The 10,539-nt window shown below is 49.1% G+C and overlaps 1 long non-coding RNA gene across 1 annotated transcript; it reads left to right on the plus strand.

The window, feature by feature from the left end:
* The first annotated feature begins 97 nt into the window (after window positions 1-97).
* LOC144219431 (uncharacterized) lies at window positions 98-6,107 on the plus strand. The gene is made up of 4 exons (XR_013331413.1): window positions 98-178; window positions 2,219-2,415; window positions 2,685-3,330; window positions 5,959-6,107. It is a non-coding gene; the product is annotated as an uncharacterized LOC144219431 (long non-coding RNA).
* Window positions 6,108-10,539: the final 4,432 nt, after the last annotated feature.

The raw sequence follows: 10,539 nt of genomic DNA on the forward strand, positions 1-10,539 counted from the left end.
GTAGCTATAAAAGGGAAAAAAAAAAAAAAAAGCACTCCTTCTTTGCTGATAGGAGTCTGTCCTTCCTTTGCCCCATCCCCGCACAGAGCAGTGCAAGGTGGCCGTGCCGCGGTGGCTGCCGAGGTGCCCAGGTCTGTGTTCCACCACCATCGCATGGCTGGAGAGCTCCCGGCTGCAGGTGAGCTCAGAGCCGCAGGTGGTGCGTGTTCAATCTGGGATGAGAGCCACGGGAAGGGTCTTGGGCCGCCCCGGGGATCGAGGACAGAAAACACTTGGGATTGCTTGTTTGACTGGTTTGAAGCATTTACTCAGCACCCAGGCATGCTACTCCTATGGGAACAAAGGTGGGAGAGAAGAGAAGAAAAAGCAAGGGGCAGAAAATATTCTTAACTGTGGGACTTGTAGTGTGTGTGTGTGTGTGTGTGTGTGTGTGTGTGTAAGAGAAGGGAGAGAAAGAGGGAAATGCAGTACAATATGGGTTTGCTGAGACTGAAGTGGCATACGTGTGCTTTAATGAAGGATGCTGATGTCTGCACCTCACTGGCCTTCAAAAGCACCAGAAAGTAAAATGATGGATGGATAGTCACATGGTAAAAAAAAAGTATTTACAATAAAATTTTTAAAAATGATAGAACCTAGATGCTGAGTTATTTGGGCATTCTTGTGCCCATTTTCTGGGTGTTTGGAATTTTTCACTTAAAAAAGTGTTAGGGAATGACTGTATGAAACAGACATGGAGTAAGGTGTGTGTGTGTGTGTGTGTGTGTGTGTGTGTCTGCTTTTCACAGATTGAGACTAAGGCAAGAATGTCCACCTCAAAGTTCTACTTGACATTTTACTAAAGTTCCAGCCAGTGTAATACAGCAAGAAATATAAAGACATAGATTTGAAAACAAAACTGTATTTTCAAGAAACATGCTTCTAATAAACTTGAAAAAAATATAGAAATAATAACATATCTCAGAAGGGTGGTACGATACAAAATCAGTATAAGAACCTCAATTATATTTCTATATACTAACAATGAAGAATCTCAAAATGATATTAAGAAAACTATTCCATCTCAATAGCATTGAAAATAATAAAATAAAATGAAACAAGTACCAAATCTCTATACCTAAAGCTACAAACTGTTGATAACAGCAACTGAACACAATCCAAATAAATGGAAAGATTTAGAATATTTGTGGACTGGAATGCAAAATATTGTCATGATAGAAGACTTCCCCCAAATTGATCTACAGACTTACCATTATCCCTATTGAATTTCCAGCAAGCTTTTTTATTTAAGGAAATGGCAAGCAAACCCAAAAATATATGTGGAAATTCAAAGGACTTAGAGTGACCAAAATAGTTGAGAAAAATAAGAAGCAAATTGGAGGACTTTCTCAATCTGACTTAAAAATTTACTATCAAGCTATAGGAGACAGGACAGTGTGGGCTGTGAGGGTGGTGTGCCCAGGGAGCGTGGACATGCAAGTCAAGGGAACAGAACAGAAAGTCCAGAAATAAAACCTGATCAAAGCGTGTTAAACACAGGTGCCAGGATAATTAAATAGGGGAGAAATGAGAGTATATTTAATAAGCTGTGCCAAAGCAAGGGGATANAAAAGAGAACTTAATAGCTACTTCATTCCATACACACAGAAATAACTCAAAATCAATCTAGTTCTGAGTTTAAGGACTAAACTATAACACTTTAGGAAGAAAACAGAATAAAATCTTTGTGATATTGAGTTAGACAAAGTTTTCTTTAATATGGGCACCAAAACCACTATTAAGGGAATAAAATGGAAAATTTGCCTCCATCAAAAATAAAGTGTTTGCTCTTCAAAAGTCACTACTACAGGGGCTCCTGGGTGGCTCAGTTGGTTAAGCGTCCAACCTCAGCTCAGGTCATGATCTCACGGTTCGTGGGTTCAAGCCCCACGTCAGGCTCTGTGCTGACAGCTCAGAGCCTGGAGCTGCTTCAGATTCTGTGTCTCCCCCTCTCTTTGACCCTCCTCTGCTCACACTGTCTCTCTCTCTCAGAAATAAATAAAAACATTTTTAAAAAAGTCACTACTACAAAAATAGAAATATAAGTCACAGGTTGGAATAAATATTTGCAAACCCTGTACTTAAATCCAGAATATATAAAGAACTCTCAAAACTTAATAGGGAAAAATGGCCCCAATTTTAACATGGGGAGAAGATTCTAATTAACTTTACCAAATAGGATATATGGGTGGCAAATAATCAGCTGACAAGATGTTCAACATCGTTCACCACTGGGAAAATGCAAATTAAAGCCACATCAGACCCTACTTCTCACCAGTTAGAAGGGCTCCCTCGGAAAGACTCCCGGCAGAGGAGCCCGAAGCCCCATGTGCTACCATGGAAAGTCATCCGGGAATTTAAAGGGATTCCACTGTGGTAAGGAGTTTGGCAGTTTCTTAAAATCTTCAATATATTCTTAACCTCTGACACAGCAACCCCCAGGCCTGGGCTCTGCCCAGAGAGGGGCAGAATCCTGTGCATGTGGGTGGGTCAGGGGTGGGAGCAAGGGTGTGTCCCCCCCCCCCCCCAGACCCCTTCCTGGGAAGTCTCTGAGACACGCTCACCTGAAACTGACGAATGATGGACCTGATTTCCTAAGAACAGCCTCGGCACCAACAATTCTTCTTTTTCGTTTACCCCCACAGGCAGCCAAAGACGACCTGAAGTCCCCCTCGCACAGGGAGGCTGTGAGCTTGCTGGGTTGTTTCCTCTGAATGAAAACAGCTACTTGCTCTTAAGCCCAATTCCTTTGGGAAAGTGATTGGTGTGTGATGGGATATTGTTAAATAATGTGACAACACAATAGAAAAGAACACTGTTTCACTTACTAGTAACGTGTAAGCTCTTCAAGTACCGTTTGCACTGTAATGTGCGTGGGGAAGTGTAGTAATTCTTCCCTCCCTCCGGACAACTCACACCGCAGCTAGTAGGCCGACAGCAGCGCTCATTTACTCTGTGCGGCGATCGGAGAACGTGTGGGAAGCAGAGTCCGAGCCTCCTGTCTCTGACCTCCGATAACATCTGGTTTCCCATCGCTCCTGAGCCACACCCGCTCCTTCCGAGTCTGTGCAGAGTCATGTAGAGGGCAGCCCTGCCCTGGGACACGCACACACGCACGCAAAGTGCACCCCTGCAAAGTCACAGGAGCAGAAAGTGGCCCATTGTGAAGGTCATGAGCCAGGGCGAGCACACGTTTTAAAATGTGCACTTGGTCTCCACTTTGCGCACTTTGGTACCACTGGGAGAAGTCATCTCGGAACACGCAGAAACGAGAAACGGGCTCACGTTCGGGTGAGTGTCTCAGTTTGCCAGGGCTGCCATGACAAAGGACCACAAAATAGGGGGCTTGAAAGATAGAAACGTGCTGTCTCCCTGCTCTGGAGGCTGGAGCCGAACTGACCTCGTGGTGTGTCCAGGGCCACAGGGCCCGTCCTTGGCCTCTCTCCTCGGCTCGTACGTGACGCTTTTCTCTCTGGGTCTCTTCACTTTCCCTGTTCTGTTCTTTCTGGTAAGAATGACTGAAAATTAATGAGCCAAAAGATCAAAATTTTCCATCTTAATTTTTTTTCAGATTGCCAGATCAATGCGTATTCATTATAGAAAATGTGAAACTTGTAAACATTCTAAGTGTTTCAATGATGGTCTTTCCTTCCCTCTGCCTACCACTGTCCACGGCTGGCATTTTCACTGGTATCTTTTAAGTCTCCTGTGTGTAATGTTTTCATGTATATAATGTGCAAACTTTTATAGGATTATAATCCTGTTGTTCACCTCTTTAGTAGGCTCTTTTATTTTTATTCTTGAGGAAGGAGGGGCAGAGAAAGAAGGGGAGAGAGAGAGAATGCCAAGCAGGCTCCACACCCAGCACAGAGCCCGACATGGGGCTCAGTCCCTCGACCTGGGATCCTGACCTGAGCCACAGTCATGAGGTGGACATTCAAGCACCTGAGCCTCCCCGGCACCCCTTTAGGGGCCTGCTTTGAAAGCCCCGTGTATTGTGAAATTTGCTCTGTTAAAGAAAGCAGCACGAATCCACGGGTCTCAGCTGCTCCACTTGGAAGGTGTACCCCGTTTCTCCTTGTTGGGATCTCCCCATTTATGGTGTGGTCCTTGCCTGTCTGGCCAGGAATTTGAGCTGACCGCAGCTGCTGAAAGGTTAGCAAGTTTCCGGTGTGAGGGGGCACGGGGCACCTCAAAGCCCTCTGGATGCCATGGACGATAAAATGCGAACAGCCCTTCTCCATGGTGGGAAGCGTTTCTGGAGTTACCAGAAGTTTGTGCCCAGGGGACAGATGGGTGCTTGGTCGTGCCTACAGCATTCAAGTCACACTGGTGCAGCAGACCAGACTCTGTTTCTGGAGACCAGGGCTTGTCTAAACCTCTTGTCACTTAAAGCACTGTTTAAAAAGGTGCAGGCTTTGGGGCGCCTGGGTGGCTCAGTCGGTTGAGCGTCTGACTTCGGCTCAGGGCACGCTCTCACGGTTCGTGGGTTCGAGCCCCGCGTCGGGCTCTGTGCTGACAGCTCAGAGCCTGGAGCTGCTTCCGATTCTGTGTCTCCCTCTCTCTCTGACCCTCCCCTGCTCATGCTGTCTCTATCTCTCTCTCAAAACTAAATTTAAAAAAAAACATTTAAAAAAATAAAAAGGCGCAGGCGCTTACAGGCTGATGTGATGTTGACCAGGGGTTATTTCGGAGGAAAACTCCATGTTGGACTTTCTAAAGTAGCCCCATCTAGAGGTGGCCATCGGCCGTCTCGGCAGATCTCCTTCTTGACTGCTTACCTCGCAGAGACAATCCCGGGGGTGGCTCTGCAGAACTTACCAGATAGGGTGGAATAGGAGTGGGGTGGGGTCACACATCTGAAGGCAGAGCTTCCGGAACCGCCCAGGACACTCGCCTGGGCTGTGGACCCTACTGCCTCATGGCAGCTGAGCACAGGCAGGGGCTTCCCAACGGCTTCCCCGTCTCACAGTCTCCACGGTGCAGAGATCCCATCGGTGACACTGGGTCCTGTGCTTCCCACCTCACGAGACAGCATCCGTGTGGCAGCGTCTCATGCATTCCGGGAGCTTCTGGCGAGGACAGCACGTCTCTGCTCATTTGGGGCATCGAGAGAGTTCGTGTCTCACATTCTTACCTCCGGCCTTCAAGTCCGCGATGGCAGGCCAGTGTGGCCCCTCGAGTGTCTCTGAGTCCGTCCTCATTTAAAGACGAGTGCAGAGGGCCCCGCAGCCCATTCAGCGTCGGCAGCGGTGCACCCCGCAAAGTTGCAGCCCAGGAGTCCAAGCCCAGGGCTGGGCAGGGCTGCTCTCCCGCTGCTCCAGGGCGGAGCCCTTGCCTCTCGCGGCTGCTGGGGGCCCTGGGCACGCGTGACCTTGGGCCCCATTGCTTCAGTCCTCCTTCCGGCTCCTCATGGCCTTTCATCTTCTACGAACACCGGTCACCGGGTTGAGGGCCTGCCTTGGTCTCAGGTGATGACGTCTTGAGCACCTTGACTCACTCCATTTACGACAATATGAGGTCATTGGTGGACATACTTTTTGGTGGAAGCTGTTCAATCCACTTACACAGTTCAGTTAGCTGAGTGACCCTCGACTCGTGTCGTCCCCGTGACTCTTGGGGATTCCTGAACATCTCTTTACTACCGAACCAGGGCGTTTCCCCAAGTGCCCCCTGACCTGCAGGGCACCACCCACACCTTCCTGATGACACCCCGCTGCCCCTGCGGCTCTCCCCTCAGGCGCTCCTCCCCTGCCCTCCCGGGCGTCTCCCACTGTGTAGTGGACCTGAGGGGAGACCACAGGAAGCGGCTCTGTGATGCCGTGGACCGTGGCTCCTGGCAGCCATCAGCGTCCCCTCCAGGAAGCAGGGCCCGTCCTTGCTGATGCGTGTCTCCCCTTCCCCTGCCCCATCCCACAGGGTGAAGTCCAAGGAGCTCCCGCTGCCCGATGAACACTCGTACCCGCCCTCCCGCACCGTGTTCGGGGAGAACCCACGGGTGATGGTTAAGAGGGACAGCGGTGCAGCAGCCGCAAACACGCGGGATCTGGTGTCACGTCTAAGCCCTCCCCCCCGGACAAGGATGGGGCAGTATTTGGAACTGCTCGTCTGGCTGGTTTAAGGCATTTGTGGTGTCCCCGGGGACGCTGCTCAAACAGGGCAGTGGTGGGAGGGGATAAAAGGGAGAGGGTGGCAACGCAAACCTCCTAAACCGTGGGGCGTGTGTGAGCGGAGAAGCAGGGTGAGAACGGGTGTCGCCGGAATGGAAGCATCACATGTGTGCTTGGGTGACGTGTGCACTCCAGCAAGCTGGCGGGATTCTGTCTAGGAGGGTCACAGTGACTCATTTTTACTGTCACGGCAGGAGGGCACCCCCGCTCCTCTCCCAGGTCAACGGGGAGGAGGGACATAGCTGGTCCACTGTGTTCGTCACGGAGCCTGGAGTCAGAACTCGGTGTTGGATGTGCTGGAGACCGTCGTCGGTGGGGACCGGGTGTGACTGGCCGAGTCACAGCTTAAACCATCAAATTAAACACAATTATGGCATGGCCCCTCCCCGCCACGCACGCCCGTCAAGCCTTCCAATGGTACATACCTTACACCCATGGCCAGGCTGGTGCTCCATCCCCGGGGTCGCCGTGGTGGTGGTGACAGCACCTATTGGTGCCCCGCGCCTGCCATCCCTTCTCGGATGGCGGTTGCCACACAGCTTCTGAGTGACAGGAAGGACAGCTCTCAGGAAGCAAAGACGTGATGACCGTGTGGGTGTTGACCACGTACCCCACCTGGTTGTGATGTGTGTGCAGGTGAAAGTGCCGAAGCCCTCTCTCCGGCACCTGGCTCTGGAGCTCGCCTCTAGAATGTGTGGTAGAGCAGCCTCACGGTCACCTTATTCCCGTCCTGTCTCAGGAATCCAAGTCAGCTGTGACCATTCGTTGTCACTCTGCTGGACACTTGTCATCCATCATGATGTCTCATCCCTCTGTAGATTCTCTGAGACAGATCATCACTCCCACCTTGACGCCTAGGTATGGGCAGACTTTGAAGAGCCCACCAGCTTTCTTCTGCTTTCAAAACTGTAAATGCCAAATAGGGACATATGGCTTTCTAGTGCCACAATAGCGATAGCATGGGTGAGGGCTTTTCCACATTGGTATACTTAATGCTAAATCTTCCAATGTTGAAAAATGCATTTCTCACTTAAGAAAGGTAGTTACCTTTCCAGTCGATTTACACAAATTACCGACACTGTCGAATTCTACTGAGTTTTTAAAAAATAATGACAGCTGTACACAAACCCTCGCAGAAAAGAGAACGGAAGACTGGATCCACGAGACCAGTTTCAACCTGATACCAAAGCCAGACAGCGTGAGCACGGAAGAACACCAGGAGGCAAAGCCCTTCCGGGAGGCACAGGCCGAAACCCTTAACTAAGTATTTAGTTAGTCACATTTAGATTTATTTTCTCCATTTTCCGAAGTGTTAAGTATATTGGCAGGATTCTTAGAGTAAAAATATGTGAAACAATATTTTATTTTATTTTATTTTATTTTATTGTTTTTAATTTTTTTTTAATATTTTTTAATATTTCTAGGAGAGAGAGAGACAGCGTGAGCAGGGGAGGGTCAGAGAGAGAGGGAGACACAGACTCCGAAACAGGCTCCAGGCTCTGAGCCGGCAGTCAGCACAGAGCCCGACGCGGGGCTCGAACCCCCGAACCGCGAGATCATGACCTAAGCGAAAGTCGGACGCCCAACCGACTAAGCCACCCAGGCGCCCCTGAAACAATATTTTAAATTATTTTAAAGTCAAAAAAGTAGAAAAAGAGATACATTGGACTTTATAAAAATTTAGGGTTAGATTTGAACAAGCTTCCATGAATAAATGCTCCACCTCCCTCAAGATGAGGGGAAAGCAAGCTGAAGCCCTAGGGAGATGCCACCACCCAGCGGCAGGAGTGGCCGGGCGCTGGCCGGAGATGGCCGCGATGCAGAGCCTCCAGCGGGTGCTGGCGGGGACGTGAAACAGGANGCGTGTCATGGGGCGCCGGCTCGCTGGAACGGCCACATCTGCGAATCAGACCGTGGCCTGAGCGACACTCGTAGCATCTTGTGATCCTAAGTCTGAGACCCGGGTGTTGTCACGGTCGGACTCTTCTGGAAGGTGCCCCGTCAGCCCTCCGTGCCCTTGGGCGGCCCCGCCTCTGTGCATCTCTGTCCCGCTGCTGCCACGCGTGCAGCCCCGCCCCAGGGGTCAGGGCTGCCCGGCGGCCGCGTGTAACACGCATCGGTGCTGCGTGGGTCCCTCGGCCAGTGTGGGCGTCGGCCGTGAAGCGCACTCCCCACAGACCCCTCCCTGGCCCGGGGCCCCGCTGGGCACTTGCTCCAACCCGGGCAATACCGTAAGGATAAGCGTGACACTGACCACCGTCTTGTTTCCTGCTGTGAACGGTCACTTCTTCCCTCACAGGAGACATTTGCCTTCCTTCTGCGACTGGTTCTTCCTGCCCGTCCCCTCTGCTGTGGGCGCGCAGGACGGTCTCTGTGATGAGCGGCGCTTCCCTGAGACGGGGCCAGACCCTTCTAAAGGGGGTGCTCGGTCCGCACTCCCGCAGAAGCGTCTGCACAGCCGGAGCCGTGTCCGCCGGTGCCCTTCCCAACCCCGGGGCACCGCGTGCGGCGGGCTGGTCCCTCCCAGCTTCCCCACCACTGGCGATGCTGCGTGTGCGTTAGCCGTGGGGGTTTCCTTCCGTGAGAAGTGCTTGCTCTTGTCCTTGACCCGTTTTCCTCCTGGGCTCCTTCTGCTTTTCTTATAGACTTATTTGAATTCCTTACATAGTCTTGATATAAAACCCTCAGTAGTTGGGTGAATTACAGATAGTGTCACAGCAACTTAACTCCATGCTTAGCTTAACTGGACATTTGATGAGCCAGAGCCATACTCACACTTAAGCATATTTTATAATAATGCTTTTTGGGCTCAAGTAATCTTTCACCCAAGCTTCTGAAAGACAGTCATCTATACTTTCCATCACTAATTTTCAGCACTTGATTTTGAGAGTTGAGGCCTCACCCTCTGGTGTAGTGGTGTGTTTGGTGGGAGGCTGGGTTCAGCCTCACCCCTTCCGTTTCTGCTCTTCCAGCTGCATTCACTACACATCGAGTGGACCTTCTTTCCCCCACTGGTTTCCTTCTGTATGTGTCATATAGTTTTTATTCCATAATTCTTCCACTACTGCCTTTCCGTATTTAGCTGAATTTGCGTACTGTGCCATATTGATTCCCCTCTTTTTTCCTTTTTCATATATTTTTTAGTTATCTTCTTACTGGTTACCTTGGGGATTACAATTAATATCTTAAACTTATAAGAGTCTAGTTTGAATAATACTAAGTTAATTTTGATAATATACACTCTGATCCTATACATCTTCATCCCTTGTCCTTTGTATTGTTAATGCCACATTACATTTTTATACATTGTGTGCCTATTAGGAAAGACTTATAATTATTATCTTATGAATTTGTCTTTTAAATCACATAGAGAAGAAGAGGACTTACCAACAAAAGTATGACAATCCTGGCTTATATCTTAACCTGTGTGGTTATCTTTCCTACGTCATTTCACCTACTGTCTAGAGCCTCCGTCTTAGCCTAAAGATCTCCCTTTAGCATTTCCTGTAGGGGAATCTGTTGGTCATGAATTCTTTCAGCTTTTGTTTATCTAAGAACATCTTAATTTCTCCTTTATTTTCAAAATGTGGTTTTGTTGGATTTAGAATTCTTGGTTGGCAGGTTTTATCTTCCTTCCAGGACTTGAAAGATGCCCTCCGGACTGCATGGTTTCTGATGAGAAATGAGCTGTGTTCTTATTGAGGCTCCTTGTACGTAATGAATCACTTCTCTCTCGATGCTTTCAGAACCCTCTCTTTGGGTCCTGAGGATCTGGCAGTGTTGTGTCTCGGTGTGAACCCTTCTGAGTTTATCTTGCCTGGAGTTTGTTGAGCGTCTTGGATGCGTAGACCCAGCTCTTCCATTGGACTTGGGATGCGTGCAGCAGTGTTTCTTCAGATGCTTTTCCTCTCCGGCCCCTCTTTTCTCCTCTTGGGCCTCCGGTCCACCAGGTGCTGTTCGTTTACCTTCGTTCCATTTTCTCCCTGCTCCTCAGATTGGATCATTTCAATTGTCTTCAAGCTCACTGATTCTTTCTTCTCCTGCTCTGATGTTCTGAACTCTTCTAGTGAGTTTTTAATTTCACACTTTTCGGTGGCAGAACTTCCATTTGGTTCTTTTTTGTAACTCTATCTCTTTATTGATTTTCTTTTTTTGTTCATTCAGTACTTTCCTGACCTCCTTTAATTCTTTGCCTTGGCTCATTGAGCACATTTAATAAGATAACTGATTTAATGTCCTTGACTGCTAATTCAAATGTCTGTGCTTCTTCCAGGAAATTCTGTCAAATTCTTTTTCTCCTTTGAATGGGCTGTATTTTCCTGTTTCTTTG

Source organism: Crocuta crocuta, unplaced genomic scaffold (genome assembly GCF_008692635.1).
Source record: "Crocuta crocuta isolate KB4526 unplaced genomic scaffold, BGI_CrCroc_1.0 scaffold89, whole genome shotgun sequence".
Classification (NCBI taxonomy): Eukaryota; Metazoa; Chordata; class Mammalia; order Carnivora; family Hyaenidae; genus Crocuta; species Crocuta crocuta.